Source organism: Rhinolophus ferrumequinum, chromosome 25 (genome assembly GCF_004115265.2).
Source record: "Rhinolophus ferrumequinum isolate MPI-CBG mRhiFer1 chromosome 25, mRhiFer1_v1.p, whole genome shotgun sequence".
NCBI lineage: Eukaryota > Metazoa > Chordata > Mammalia > Chiroptera > Rhinolophidae > Rhinolophus > Rhinolophus ferrumequinum.
In genome coordinates this window covers 31,204,236-31,221,455 of record NC_046308.1, presented here as the reverse complement: position 1 = coordinate 31,221,455, position 17,220 = coordinate 31,204,236, and the positions used below count along the sequence as shown (strand labels likewise).

Genomic DNA, 17,220 nt, shown 5'->3' with positions numbered 1-17,220 from the left:
TATCAGGTTAACCATCATGCAGCTAATAATGATATACTAAGGAAATGTGTAAAAACTATTTAAAGTCATAGAAAGTGAGTGGCGAAACCAGGCAGAAATTGAGAGGATTAAATTTTTGAAAAAAGGAAAGTGCACTGGGAGAGACTTAAGTTTATATGGTATATTAGTCAGGGTTCTCCTAAGAAATAGAACACATAGGATATATATACATATCCTTGTATAAATATATAAATACAAATGTGTGTGGATATATATATAGAGAGAGAGAGAGACAAAAAAATGTATACAAGTGGACACTTTGGTCAACGTTGCTCAAGCAGTAGTTTGCCATAATCAGAAGTGTCCGAATGCTGATGGCTTTGAGCACCGCTTGTCATTGGAAACATGATTTGTATTCATCTTTTGTTATCGCCATATATTATTACAATTTTAATAGTTTTTTTTCCTTTCTTAAATGTGTATACATTTTTTTGGCACCCGGTGTGTGTGGGGGGGGGGGAGAGAAAGAGAGAGAGAAACAGAAACATATACCATATTTTTTCATGTATCATGTGCACTCTTTTGCCCAAATTTGTGAGGGAAAAGTAAGGATGCGCATTATATATGGGTAGTACTGATTCCATTTCCCTGAAAGTTTGGGCCAAAAATGTGGAGCACATTACACATGGAACACATTATATGTGACAAAATATGGTATTTCCTTTTACTCACACCATTGTGGGGTCTGGCAAATCTGAAATCTGTAGAGTAGGCTGGAAGAATAGAAACTCTCAGGCAGGAGCTGATGTTACAATCTTGAGGCAGAATTTTATCTGCGTCAGGGAAACCTCAATTTTGTTCTTAAGGATTTTCAACCGATTGAATGAGTCCTACCTATATTATAGAGGATAATCTCCTTTACTTAAGGTCAACTGATTCTAGCTCTTAACCACATTTACAAAATACCTACATCATAACAGTTAGATTAGTGTTTGATTGATAAAATGAGAATTATAGCCTAGCCAAGTTGACACATTAAACTAACCATCACATATGGCTTTTAATTTAAGGGCACTAAGAGCACATGATATGTAGCATCTACAGCTCAAGAAGAAAACCACAGTTTCCTTACCTTGAACAATCAGGTAACAAAGTTCAAGCCTTCCAGAGTAACTGGAAATTAAAAAGGAAAATCCAGGAATGGAGAGAACCAAACATGGACAAGCCCCAAAATCTGTGTATAAACTCTCTCAAATCCTTGGCTGACCAATGAATTACACATGCATGGACAAGGCTTCAGTGAGAGGAGCAGAAAGCAACAGCTGATAGGCAAACTGAGGAGACAATTCAGCTACTGCCCCCTGCTATGAAAATAGAATTTGAAGCTTGAATCACACTACATTAGAAGTACTTAGAAACATTCTCAGCTTCCATTGAAATCCCCAAAGTATCAAATTTAGGAGTAAAGGCTACATCTAAGAGTGTCACCATAGAACTGAGAGCAAATACAAAACAGAACTTCCCTAACAAAGTATAAAACCAAGCCTTCAAAATTTCAAGGTAATTAACTAATTAACTGCTTACTAGAATAATAATCACTCTTCAGAGGAACTCTAAAGAATCCAGAGTCTGCAACATTATATTCACAACAACCAAAATATAATGAAAAATTTATTAGATATGGGAAAATAACAGGACCCAATGTTAAGAGAAAAAGTAGTAAATAGAAATAGACCCCAAAATGATCCAGTGTTGAAAGTAAATAACAAGGACTTTAAAGCTGCTGTTGATCAAGAATTTAAAGAAAATGATTAACATAGTGAATGAACAGATTGAGAACTAGCAAAATGGAAACCACAAAGGAGAACCAAATGGAAATTCTAGAACTGAAAAGTACAATATCTGGAAAAATAACAACAAAAGAGTGGCTTGACTTACCCCTATGCTGAAAATTGCAAAACAAAGTATCACTGAACTTCAGGACAGAAATATAAAATTTTTTGAACGTGAAGAACAGTGAGGAAAATAGATTTAAGAATAAAATGTTTCAGTTACTTGTGGGAAAACATTTTATGGTTTAACATGTATATAATTGGAGACAGACCAAAAAAAGAAGCAGTAAAAGAATAAAAACAGATTTGAAGAAATAACGGTCAGAACTATCCTATATAATTTTTAAAGCATTAATTTATAAATCCAAGATGACCAAAGAAGTCTAAGAAGGACAATACGAAGAAAACCAAAACTGGGCACATTATTATATTTGTACATGACTATATAAATATGGAGAAGGCTATGCATACAAGGTGCATCCCATGTTGTTATTCTCAAGGAGTGTGAGCAGGATGGGGGAAGACAGAAAATGTAGGAGAGAAAAGAAGAGAATTTAAAAATGTATCCACAATAAAGACATTATTATGATTCCATTTATTTGAATTAATGTACAGTATATATTATAAAAGGAAATAACATGTAAGATTAGTCACCAAAATATTAATGGTTAATGTTTCAGTATGACCTTTACTTTTTCTTAATAATTCATGATTAATGGAATTTATTATAATAATCATGTATTATTAATCTAACTAGATTTTAAAACCTTTTTTTTGCATGTTAAAAAAAAAAAAACAACTTAAAGTCAGAGGCCTGCACTTTCACCCACCCCAGTGATGTTCCTGCGTAATGTTTTTCCTCATCTATTCATTGTAAAGCAACACACACAGACACTTTGGTCCAGAACTCACTTGTACAACACAAAGACATTCAGCAGTAGAGATCATATACAATTTAGGATTTTGTTTAGTGTTATACCGTGGGTTTAAAAGTTAACTTAGCGTAGGTTTAAAAGAACTTAGTCACCCTACTGCTAGGCAAATGACACATAAATTTTAAATGTACCAGCTGAAACCTGCAAGATGTAGCTCATAATTTTTTCTATATTAATCATCAAGAAGAGAAAATCATTTTATGTGATTCTAGTCAATCACACAGAAAATATATTTATTGACAAATATTTATTCCCCTTTGAAGATTATCCCAGGGAAGGAAGACAGAAAATAAGTAAAACAAATAAGTCAATTACATAGCACAGTAGAAGGAAGGAAATGCAAAGGAGAAAATTTAAAGAAGAAATGAAAATATAGAGAGGCAGGAGTGGCAGGAATTGTAATTTTAAAGGCTTCTATAAAGGAGAGATTTTAATTCAAAGCGTGGATGGAATTCTGAGAGTGAGCCATGTGAACATTTATGAAAGAGCATTGTAACCCAAAGACAAAGAGAATACAAGTCTCAATGCAGGAATATGCCATCATGTTTCAGGACCAGTAAGGAAACCACCAAAAAATTAGTCAGGGGGACGATAGTAGGAGATATCATCTTCTATGCCATTGTAAGGCTTTGGGTAGTGGAAGTCCTAGTCAGAGGAATTAGGCAAAAAAAAAAAAAATAAGAAAAAAAAAGAAAAGAAAAAGAAATAAAAGTCACCTAAGTCAGAAAGAAGTAAAATTGTGTTTGTTTGTCAATTACATGTTATTATGTACAGAAAATCTTAAAGACTCCACCAAAAAACTATTAGAACTAACAAACAAATTCGGTAAAGTTGCAAGATACAAAATCAACGTACAAAATCAGTTTCATTTCAATACTAACAACTAACTATTGGAAAGGAAAATTTTTAAAACAATCTCATTTACAATGGCATCAAAAACAACAAATTATTTAGAAATAAATTTAACCAAAGAGATGAAAGATCTGTATCCTGAAAAGTGTAAGACATTGATGAAAGACATTGAAGAAGAAGACACAAACAAATGGAAAGATATTCTGTTAATGGATTAGGAGAATTAATATTGTTTGAATCTCCATACTACCCAAAATGTCTACAGATTCAGTGCAATCCATGTCAAAATTCCAATGACATTTTTTCACAGAAATACAATAAATAATCCTAAAATATTTATGGAACTGAAAAAGACCCCAAACAGCCAAAGCAATCTTGAGAAGGAAGATCAAAATCAGAGTCATCACACTTGCTGATTTTAAACTATATTACAAAGGTATAGCAATCAAAACAGTATGGTACTGGCATAAAACAGACACATAGACCAATGAAACAGAATAGAAAGCCCAGAAATCAACTCATGCATATATGGTCAATTAATTTATGGCAAAGGAGCCAAAAATATACAATGGGGAAAAGGAAGTCTCTTTAATAAATAATGTTGATAAAACAGGATAACTATATGCAAAAAAAAAAAGAAAGAAAGAAACTGGACCCCTACCTAAAACCACTCACAAAAATTACTCAGAATAAATTAATGATTTGAACACAAGAACTGAAACTGTAAAACTCCTAGAAGAAAACACAGATGGAAAGCTCCTTGACATTGGTCTCAACGATGATTTTTTTTTATTTCAAACCAAAAACAAAGAAACAAAAGCAAAAATAAACAAGTGGGACAACATCAAACTAAAGAGATTCTCCACAGCAAAGGAAACCATTGACAAAATGGAAAGAAAACATATGGAATTGGAGAAAATATTTGCCAACCTCATATCTGATAAGGGGTTAATATCTAAAATATACAAGGAACTCATACAACTCAATACCAAAAAACAAAACAACAACAACAAAAATAAAATAACAATGGGCAAACTACCTCAATAGATATTTTTTTCAAAGAAGACATACAAATGACCACAACTACAGGAAAAAGTAGTCAGCATCACTAATCATCAGGGACATGCAAATTAAAACCATAACAAGATGTTACCTAACACCAGTTAGGATGGCTATGATACAAAAGACAAGAGATAACAAATGCTGGTGAGGATGTGGAGAATAGCGAACTGTTACATACCATTGGTAAGAATGTAAACTGGTACAGCCACTGTGGAAAACAGTATGGAGCTTCCTCAAGAAATTAAAAAGAACTACCACCTGATCCAGCAATCCCACTTTTGGATACATAGCCAAAGGAAACAAAATCATTATCTCAAAGATATATCTGTACTCCCATGTTCATTGCAGCAGTATACACAATAGTCAAGGTATAGAAACCACCTAAGTGTCATTAGCAAGTGAATAAAGAAAATCTTTCTCTTTCTCTCTCTCTCTCTCTCTCTCTCTCTCTCTCTCTCTCTCTCTCTCTCTCACGCACACACATACACACACACCCCGAAATATTCAGCCTTAAAAAAGAAAGAAACATTGCCATTTGTGACAACATGGATGAACCTGGATGGCATATGCTTAGTGAAAAAAGGCAGACAAAGAAATACAAATACTGCATAGTATAACTTACGTGTGGAATGTTAAAAAAAATGTTGAACTAATAGAAAGAATAGAATGGTGGTTGTCAGGAGCTGGTGGGTGGAGGAAATAGGGACAGGATGGTAAAAGGGTACAAACTTTCAGTTATGAGGTAAATAAGGTCTGAGGAGCTATTGTACAATAGGGTTAGTATAATTGATAATATTGTATTGTAAATTGAAATTTGCTAAGAGAGTAGAACTTATGTATTCTCACCCCCAAAAAAGTAAAAATATGAGGTGATGGATATGTTAACTAACTTGATGGTAGGCATCCTTTCACAATGTATGTGTATATCAAATCATTATATTCTACTCTTTAAATATCATAACTTTTGGCCAGTTATACCTCAGTAAAGCTGAAAAAAGCAGTGGCAATGCATTATAGATCTTATGACATAAATAGAGGTAAATGTATGATAAAAAATATAACACGGCTGAACCCAACGCTCACAGCAGAGACCTCGGAGCGAAGACTGAGGGAAGAAGGCTGAAAACAGTGCTTTAAGCCCTCACTGCCGAGCAGAGAACAGAAGCCTTAGGCACCGAGACTAGCCGCCCCCTCCCTACCCTCCCAGAGCTCGCCCCGCCCCCACCTGCCCGGTGCTAGAAGTGGAACAGTAGCAGTGTCAGATCAAAAGAACAGAATATTTGCTGTTCTGAGAACTGTGGACCGTGACACAGATTCGCAGCCCAACTAGTTCCGGCAGACGGGAGGGAGCTGTTGTTTCTATTGTACAGCACTGAAAGGAACTGGAAGCCTAGTTTATGGTGTGTTGTACCGCTGTCGTTTCTCTAAAAGTGATTCTTTCCAGTTGGAACTATCCCCCTTGAATTTCATGAGGGTTCACAGCACCAGCATATAAAACATCAATAGTAATTATACGTTTAGCAGTGGGAGCAATAAAAGTGGTGCACAACAATGTTCCAAACAGCCCCACCCAGATGGTTATGGCACCTTCTGTAGGAAGCAGCAAGCAAGACTCTCTCTCTCTCCCCCTCCTTCCCTCCCTGCCTCCCTCCCTCCCTCCCTCCTCTCTTCCCACCAGAGAGTGAGAAGTAATCCATGCTACTGTGGTTGCTTGACCTACTTGGTTGCCTAGGTGACTCGCTATAGAAAGTGCTCAGTTTAAGGGACAAATACGCCTTGCAGTTTGGCACACTCATCAGGAACGTTCAGAGATGCTCAGGGCTCATGGTAGACTGCCTGTCCTAAACACATAGCAATAAAATAAGTAGGTATTGATATAAGGTAAGAACAGACAGACAAATAGGTCATTGGAACAAAACAATGAACTCATAGAAAGACCATGTATAGGTGAGAATTTAATATATGCTAAATGTAGCACCACACATCAAAGATGAAAGGATAGGTTGTTTTGTATACGGTGTTAGGAAGAAAATACAATTGGATCCTTAAATAACATCACATATGAAAGTAGAACCCAAATAGATTAATGAAAGATAAAATAGAAAATCAATAGAAGAAAATATCAGAATTTATATTTGTGATTTAGAGATAGGGGAGAATTCTTTTTAAAATACTTGAAAAGCACAAATCCTCAGGCAAAAATTTGTTGACTACAATTACATCAAAATTAAGTATTTTTGTTTCATAGAGAAGAGTATGGATAGAGTTAACAGAGTAATGATGAACTGTAAGAAACTGTTTGAAATATCTAAAACTGACAACGAACAAATATACAGGGAATTTATTTAAGTCCACAAGAGACAACCCAAGAGAAAAATTAGACAAAAATCTGATAGGCAATTAAAATAGAACAGATCCCAAGAGCTAGAAATAAAAGCAAGAGATGTTCAAACACAGTAGTAATCACAGAAGCAAATGAAAACAATAATGAAATATCATCTCATCCATGTTAGTTTAGCTAAACTGGAAAACTAAACAATACCATCTATAGGTAGAATACAGGAATTATAGGAACCCACATACACTCCTGGTGGGAGAAGAATGATGAAACATTCTCAAGAGCTATCTGTCAGCATTTAGTCAAATCAAGTTTACACACATTTTACATAGATTTCAGGTGTACAATTCTGTATTACATCATCTATAAATCCCATTGTGTGCTCACCACCCAGAGTCAGTTCTTCTTCCATCACCATATATTTGATCCCCTTTACCCTCATCTACCACACCTCTTCCAAATCTATGTAACTTTACTAACAACTGTCACCCCAATAAAATTTAATTAAAAAAATGAAATCAAAAAAAAAAAAAAACCAAAAAAACACCCTCCCACGATGCGCTACTGGGCCTCACGTCTATAAAAAAAAAAAAAAAACATTTTATGACCCAGCAATTACATTCTTAGGTGTGTAGCCCAAAGAAATTCTCCGATATATCTATAAGTGAAAAACGAAAATGCCCATCATCACCTTGGTTGTTGTGATAGGGTTTCAGAGCAATCTGAGTGTTCATCACTTACTGGGAGAGTGAACAGATCAGGTTTGGTGGATACACATGGAGTTTTATGAAACATTTAAAAAGAATGAACTAGATGTTCACAGAGCGCCATGGTTGGCACTTCAGTGCTAAGTAAAAGAAGTAAAATGATATCTATAATTTCTATGATTTCCATAAATTAAAAAAGGCCCATAGAACAAAACTTATTTTGTAACACTTCATAAAATCAAATAATACATATGAAATATATTAAAATGTTTGCCAGTGGTGAATGAGGAGAATGAAACTTGAGGATGGGGACAAATGAAAAAAAAGAAAGGAAAAGGAAGGAAGGAGAGAGGGAGTGAGGGAGGGAAAATTCTTTCTCTTTTGAAATAGTTTGAGGGAGGTAAAAGGAGATAACAGCATGAGAAAAAGCACACAAGCAGGGAAGCATGAATCTGTAAAAACAAAGGCTAATAACCCAATTTGAATGGAATAACGGAGTATTTCAAGAGGAGTAGCAGAAGATAAGCCTGGAAAGGTAAGTTGCTAGGCTGAACCTGGACTGTTTTTATTTGTTTTTATCTAAATATATATGGGCTTTACTAATATTTAATATATGGGTTGACCCTGGAACTCTGGCTCACAACTGAAAACATTTGGGATCAATATGGAAGAAAAATTTTAAGAATCAAATTCTCTATCATTTCTCTTAAAATTTATCCTAAATCTCTTCTGTCTCAGTGCAACTAACATCTATGTGCACTTCCTATGGCTTTGTGATGTCATTTCCTTTTGTAGCTATTAGTTCCCTACAGTGTTTGTGCTTTACTCAATCCAGACTGTCTGATAACAGATGTGATTTCCAGCTGTGTCTATATACCAACCACAGCAGGTTCATTAATAACAATTATTAAGTAGTTTATGTTACAAATTGAGCCTGTAGCAATAGAGAAAACATCCAGTCATTTGTTTTATGGCCTCTTGTCAGAGCTAACTATAAATTCCCATTATCTCAAAATTATCAACACTGCAAAACAGATCTAAGCATGAGTCATAAATAAAACTACCAAACAGCTCAATCACTCTGAAAAGAACAGAGCATAAATTAACATTTGAGGATGTAATGTTATATATGAACTTAAATAATAGCGTAGGCCTTCCTGTCAGCTAATTATGCAAATTATTGTTTTTAAGACTTTCATTTATAGCTGCATGGCTGGTACATTCATTTAGACACGAAGTTAAGAGTTCAGTAAATATGCAGTCTATGCATTGCCCTCCCATAATCCAAGAGTTCCTACTAATGATGTATGAAGAACAGTGAAAATGAAAAGTTTCAATTGAGAGAATGTCTCTTAGAACTATAGGGAGTAGGAAAAAAAATCACATTTTCTCTTAATACTACATTTCATACCAGAAATTACATTGGGGAAGATTAATAGAGGAGGAGCCACAAACTGTATGCATTATTGGTTCCTGGGTGGAAGCCCATATGGATTTTCAGTCAATTGCAAAAATATTTATTTAGTTATCTCTCTGTGTTGGGTCCAAGCTGTCTTAAATGATGAAGACAGAATAGAAAGATAAACTGAACACACAAATTTAATTTGCAAGAGAAAAATAGCTAATAAACACATGAAAATTGTCAAAACTCACTAGTAACCAAAAACATGTAAATTAAAACCACAAGATATTATTTTTCATGTTTTAAAAGTTAATTCCCAGTATTGGGGAGGAGGCAGTGAAACAGGAAATCCAGTCATTTGTAAACAGGTGTATAAAGGGATTCAAACCTGGAAAGCCATTTGGCAATATTTACGAAGAGTTCTAAAGTGTCCATTACATTTTTTAATTGAGGTACAATTGACATACAACATTATACTAGTTTCAGATATACAATTGTATATGTTATGAAACGATCACTGCAATAAGTCTACGTATAGTTAACAACCAAAAATATGGAACACTTCACGAATTAGCATGTCATCCTTGTACAGGGGCCATGCTAATCTTCTCTTATATTATTCCAATTTTAGTATATGAGCTGCTGAAGCGAACACAACTGTTCACTACTTTTGATCAGTAATTCTAATTTTGGAAAGTTTATCAGTTACAGATTTAGTATATGAAGTTAATGACACTGAATTTATAATGGCAAAAAGAATAGCAAATAATAAGATCCATTAGGGGAATGAGAGAATAGCTAAAGTCTAAAATGAAATACTTAAATAATTCATAGTACACCCATATAATGAACTATCATCAAAAATTATTTTGTGAAGATTATTTAATATCCAAAGTGTTCATAGAGCACTTTAAATAGGTTATAAAATGTTATGTATCATATCATTTAAAATATGAATCATATTATGAAGTTTTTACACACATATATACATGCACCCATACACAAGGTTAAAAGAAATAGCCTAAAATATTGAAAGTTTTTTAACGATAAACTATGAATTTTTTAATCATCTTAATCATTTTCTATGTTTTCTGAAATTTCTTTTAGTGGGAGAGATAGTTTATAATAAATCTGGCTAGTAACAATTTCAATTCACATTTTTTTTCAGGACTTCCACAATCCATATTCAATGGACCTATCCAACCTTGCCTTTCACAAAGGCCAACATAAAACTAGTCAAATCCATTTTCTCACTGCCCCCAAACCATACTTGGCTTTCCAAATCAGCCTTTATTCAAGTTACATGTCATATCCATTTTCAAGGTAACTATATTAGCTGAACAACATTAAAGTTAGAATCTTAATTAATTTAATCTCTGCCTGGAACTGCAAAGAAACAGAAATACCCCAACAGTCAAAAGTAATTCCCCCACCAAAAACAAAGTATTTTCCTTACATCTCTTAAAGCACATCAAAAGGAGATCCAATTCATCAGCCACAGCCACACTGCTCAAAGCTCATGGTGCCACCTCCATATTTCCCTCGCACCCCAATGACACTAGCTTCCGTCCACTGTGCCCACACTTTTCTCACCTTCTTCTAACCTCCCCTCCTTTCAGATTAATTTGACCTCTTTGGCTATGTCCTCTCTCTTGCCCGCATCACATCTTTGTCTCTGACCAGTCTCCTATGAGAGAGTGAGCCTCAGTTTCCACATCAGTAAAGAAGGTAAAATAATAAACTCTGCTCTACCAAAATCATAAGATGTGAGGTTTAAATATTTTAAAACTGTAAAGCATTGTACATGTTGTGACTATTGCACCCTGCTTTTTCTCATTCATGCAATAGATATTATTAGTATATAATCAGTACTCTGCCCGTACTATTTTACCAACGACTATGGAAATTATACTTGATTATTACCTCTCTATGCCACCCTAAACTGAATTCATTATTAATTCTATTTTACCTCCAGAATATGTCTCAAGCCCTCCATAGCTCTTTGTATCCATTAGCACCAATCTAACCCGAGCACCCATGGTGTCTTACCTAGACGACTGGGCTTATCTTCCCATCCACTCTTGCCCTCTCCATCTTATTACCAATATAAGGAGTCAAACATTTTCTTTTAAAAGTAAATCAAAAGTAATCAATTCCGAGAGTCTGGATGTCCAGTGGTTTCTTTAACAGACATGATAGGTCCAATTATTTGGGTAGTACACAGATAATGAAGCTCATCTATAATGGCATAAGAGTACAAAAGAGAAACTAGAACCCATGAAAGGGACACTTACTTGCCAGAGAACTCTGCATGTCTGTACAGTTGGAAGAGAGAGGGAAGTCTACTGAAAGCACCTTTGGATATACACAGCTGCATTTTCCTCCTTAGATGTATGAAGTACTCGATGTACCCAGCAAAGTAATTCATTGAATACATTGAAACTGACAAATTACTTATTCAACTTTACAAAAATATTTGAACACATTTAAATTGTTTTTCCCATGGATGACTGCACTAGTGAAGTTTGTAAACTAAGTATGCACTCTGTTTGAATTAAGTACGTGAACAGCTTCTTATTGCACTTAAAATAACATCTTTGATCCTTACCGTTAACCTACAAGTACGCATGCCATGGTCCCTTCCTACCTCTCTAGCCAACCTATCTATAGGTTATTATACTTATACTGAATTTTTATTTCTTTACTATTTCCCACATTTGTTTAGTGCCATTTCCTCTGCCCTACTCTTCACCTGAATAATTTCCACAGGGTTCAACCATGTTGAGGCATGTATGTCAACTTGATGTTAGGATTTTACAGAAATCTATTCGCATGCGTAGCTGAGGAGACTCCTGAGACAATACTCCTATTAGGGTAGAAAGCATCCAGCTTCTGAAATGAGCTCAACCCTTTTAGCACTATTCATTGTAATAAAAAAGTGATTCTGAGGATGGCATAGGTCTATTGCTAGCATTTGTTTGATTTCAACCCCACATACCAGAAGAGTTGTGATTTAAAGATTGTTGTGTAAAATTAGTAATTGCTTTTTCTCTTCTGGGAAACTGGTTCACTATATAAAGAAAAATAAGTTGGATCCCTACCATGTTAGATAGCGCCAGTCACTTGTTCATTATCTATTTCCCCCTTCTTCTTTGCTGAACTTTGATTTTTGGGGGGATGTCACTATGTCAGGTTAAATGTTTGCTTCTGCATCCTCCCTGAAAGCTTACAGTGTCCATATGATGGACACATTGATGGCTAATGACGTATATGCAGGACACTTCTGGAAAAGATTATGCTTTCTTGGGAAAAGGAATGGATGCACAAGATCTTTCCCCTGTTCCCATATCTTCCTTCTTTGAACTTTTTATTCTGAAAAAGGAGGGCATGCTTTATTTTTCAAGTGTCCATGGAATCGTCATATCAACTGGCTTCTGAGTCCTAAGTACCAAGAGGGCTTTAAATAAAAGTTGATTGTACAGTTTCACTAAAACCCTAGAGCTTCTCTGTCCAATACTACAGCCAATAGAGACACAAGTGGCTATTTAAATTTAAATGAGTTAAAATGAAATAAAATTTAAATTTGAGTTCCTCAGTCATACTAGCCACATGTGGCTACTGGACAGCACAGGTATAGACATTTCCAACCTTGCAAGGAGCTCTGTACAGTAACTGCTCTACAGTTTGAGACACAGGCTGTCTGGCTTGGGCACTCCGCAGAATGAAACATACATAACTGGTTTGATTATCACTCAAAAGTAAGTTCCATGAGGTTAGATATTTTTTATGAAAATTATATACTGTTCTATCTCTAATACCTAGGTAATAGTTTATACATACCTGGTGGTCAATAAATAATTGCTTGGTGAATTCAATGTTCACAATTCAGTTAGGTATAACATGAAATATGTTTTATTCTCAAAATTCCTTGATCTTGAACATTCAATCTGCCTAGAGCACACATCTCATTTTCTCTCCATTCTATTCCTATTTAAATTTTAGTCCAATCTAATGATTTTTATAATCTCATCCACTTATTAAAATCTCAGTCTCATTCAGGAAAATATTCTGTCAACTTCAAGTATTATTTTTATAATCACCATACATACTTTCCAGGTAGGATACTCACTCTTGCCCTGTCTTTCTCGTCCTCTTTCCTCTGCTTATCGCTGCTTCTCTTATCGTCACTTGCCCATCAGAGTGCAAACTTCAGAAGACTCACTCTAACCCATCTTATTCAGGAAAGGAGGCAGTGGCAGGGAGAGAAGAGATTTTGACTACGTGACTATCAGCCCACTTATAGTGTGCAGGGCCTTCCCCAGTTTTGGTCTGCTTTTCATACTCTCTGTGGCCTTTGTTTTCACGGTGATCTTATTAAATGAGATTGCTCTACTTTCTTGGGGCTTCACATAGGTCCTCTCCACATTGAAGGCGATTCTTCAGCCTCCTCTCCAACTCTTCCAGAGAGACAATCACCGATGTCACTCTAATTTTTCTTAATAACTGCTCATTCTGCTTCATATTCTAATATCTTTATTTCTTTGGAAACACTTTCTATACTTATTTTAAATTTTGCTTGCTCTATTCCATTAATTTATTCCTTTCGAATAAGTATCATAGTGTGCATCTCCTTTTTTAATCCTATGTAACTCAGATGCTGCCTTATTTTTGTGACCTCATGTTCCTTTAACAGCCTCAGTTTCCTTGGATGCTCAGAACAAGATGGTGGCCTTGGATATATAACTTAGCATTGTTGACATATATGATATTTAAAACCATGGAAATGGATGACATCATCTAGGGAGAGAGTATGCAGAGTGAGACAAGAAGAGGATTCTGACAGAGCTTAAAGGAATTTTAATATTTCAAGGTTAGAGAAAAGCAGAGGAATCAGCAAAGAATTCCGAGAGCCAGAGGAATAAAAGGAACAGAGAGAGGTTGTAGTGTTACAGATGCCAAGAATGCTTCAGGAAGGAGGACATGGGCATTGTGTCAAACTCGTGTCAAATAGGGTTCAAGTAAGATAAAAAGTGGAAAACCTTACTTTGCAAACAAAATGCAGCAGTTTCACTCAGTCTTTTGAATTTCATGAAGTCTGTGGAGACATTCTTATTGCTGTTTTTCCAGGTAGCCGGCACAAAGATGGACATGAAATACCAAGAGGCTATGCTTTCCACCTTCCCTCCACAGAATAAATTCACTTACTCCACAGCCACCTCAATCATCATCCTACTGCAGGAGGGACTGACAGACAGTTTATAAAACAAGGAAACATCTGCCACGGACTTCTGTATGCAAAAGAAAATAGGAAATTTCGCCCAGAGGTTACTAAAGCTTTGGTTGCCTTCTTGGCAGGCTAACCCTCAGAAACAGGGAGACAGCCTACTTCCAGAGAATGACTCACATATCCAGCCACCATGTTATAGTCAATCGGGCAGAATGTTAGAACGGGATGAAACAAACAGTTCAGGGGTTCCAAAATTGTGACTCGCCACGTTTGGGGGTACTGGGTACCTTCATAGTTGATTTAAATTTAAATATATACTCATTTTTTAATGCATTGGAGACAAGAAAATACACTAACTTATAGAATGATACTAGCTAGATTTTGTGCAGACCTTAGTTGAAAGTATTCCCTGGGGAAGGCCAGATGGCTCAGTTGGTTAGAGCACTAGCTCTTAACAACAATGTTGCCAGTTCAATTCCCACGTGGGATGGTGGGCTGCACGCCCTGCAACTAAGATTGGAAACGGTGACTGGACTTGGAGCTGAGCTGCACTCTCCACAACTACATTGAGGTACAACAACTTGACTTGGAGCTGATGGGCCCTGGAAAAAACTCGCTGTTCCCAAAAAAAAGAAAAATTTTTTAAAAAAAGTATTCCCACCATCCTGAAACTACAAGGTGAGCTACTTTAAATATATATATATATATACACACACACACATATACATATGTATATATATATATTGAACTACTTATCTTTGTAATTCACGGATGTGTTGATAGAGAAGAAAATAGGTCAGTGGGTGACTTATTGCAAATGTCATGCGTAAGTGCTGATTTGTAGTAATTAAAATAGACTTATTGTAATTGAACCTCATAAGTATTGTTAAATTTCAACATGGAAAATTATTTCTTTTTTTTTTAATTAAAGTTTATTGGGGTGACAATTGTTAGTAAAGTTACATAGATTTCAGGTGTACAATTCTGTATTAAATCATCTATAAATCACACTGTGTGTTCACCACCCAGAGTCACTTCTCCTTCCATCACCATATATTTGATCCCCCTTACCCTCATCTCCCACCCCCCATCCCCCTTACCTTCTGGTAACCACTAAACTATTGTCTGTGTCTATGAGTTTTTGTTTCTCATTTGTTTGTCTTGTTCTTTTGTTGTTTTTGGTTTATATACCACATATCAGTGAAATCATATGGTTCTCTGCTTTTTCTGTCTGACTTATTTCGCTTAGCATTATACACTCAAGATCCATCCATGTTGTCACAAATGTTCCTATATCATCTTTTCTTACCGCCGAATAGTATTCCATTGTGTATATATACCACAACTTCTTTATCCATTCATCTATCAAAGGACATTTTGGTTGTTTCCATGTCTTGGTCACCGTAAACAAAGCTGCAATGAACATTGGAGCACACGTGTCTTTATGGATAAATGTTTTCAGATTTTTGGGGTAGATACCCAGGAGAGGGATTGCTGGGTCATACGGTAATTCTATTCGTAATTTTTTGAGGAACCTCCACACTGCCTTCCATAACAGCTGCACCAGTCTGCATTCCCACCAACAGTGTATGAGGGTTCCTTTCTCTCCACAGCCTTTCCAACACTTGTTACTATTTGTCATGTTGATGATAGCCATTCTGACTGGGGTGAGGTGATATCTCATTATGGTTTTTATTTGCATTTCTCTGATGATTAGTGATGTTGAGCATTTTTTCATATGTCTATTTGCCATTTGTATGTCCTCTTTGGTGAAATGTCTCTTCAGATCCTCTGCCCATTTTTCAATTGGGTTGTTTGTTTTTTTGTTGTTGAGTTTCATGAGTTCCTTATATATTTTGGATATTAGCCCCTTATCGGAGGCACTGTTTGCAAAAATCTTCTCCCATTCAGTTGGTTGCCTCTTTATTTTGTCGATGGTTTCTTTTGCTGTGTAGAAGCTTTTAAGTTTCATATAGTCCCATTCATTTGTTTTAGCTTTTACTTCCATTGCCTTTGGAGTAAAATTCATAAAATGCTCTTTGAACCCAAGGTCCATAATTTTAGTACCTATGTTTTCTTCTATGCAGTTTATTGTTTCAGGTCTTATGCTTAAGTCTTTGATCCGTTTTGAATTAATTTTGGTACATGGTGACAGATAGCAGTCCAGTTTCATTCTTTTGCACATGGCTTTCCAATTCTGCCAGTACCATTTATTGAAGAGGCTGTCTTTTCTCCATTGTATGTTTCTTGCTTCCTTGTCAAAAATTATCTGTCCATATTTATGTGGTTTTATTCTGGGTTCTCAATTCTTTTCCATTGGTCTATGTGTCTGATTTTCTGCCAATACCACGCAGTTTTGATTATTGTAGCCTTGTAGTACAAGCTAAAGTCAGGGAGTGTGACACCTCCAGCATTGTTCTAGTTTCTTAAGATTGCTTTGGCTATTCAGGGTCCTTTTTTGGTTCCAAACAAATCTGATGATTTTGTGTTCTATTTCTTTAAAAAATGCCATGGGGATTTTGATGGAGATTGCATTAAATCTGTATATTGCTTTGGGTAATATGGCCATTTTAACTATGTTGATTCTTCCAATACATGAGCATGGAATGTCTTTCCATTTATTTGGATCTTCTTCAATTTCTTTCAAAAATGTCTTATACTTTTCAGCATATAGGTCTTTCACATGCTTGGTTAAGTTTATTCCTAGGTATTTTATTCTTTTTCCTGCAATTGCAAAAAGAATTACGTCTTTTATTAATTTTTCTGAGATTTCATTGTTAGTATAGAGGAATGCAATGGAATTTATACGTTGATTTTGTAGCCGGCAACTTTACTGTATTCATTGATTGTTTCTAATAGCTTTTAGGAGGAGTCTTTAGGTATTTC

At 35.5% G+C, this 17,220-nt stretch overlaps 1 non-coding gene across 1 annotated transcript; it reads right to left on the bottom strand.

Annotated features, from left to right (window-relative positions):
* Nucleotides 1–9,654: 9,654 nt before the first annotated feature.
* Nucleotides 9,655–9,762, bottom strand: LOC117017905 (U6 spliceosomal RNA). Its single transcript, XR_004422139.1, has one exon. It is a non-coding gene; the product is annotated as a U6 spliceosomal RNA (small nuclear RNA).
* Between the last annotated feature and the right edge of the window lie 7,458 nt (nucleotides 9,763–17,220).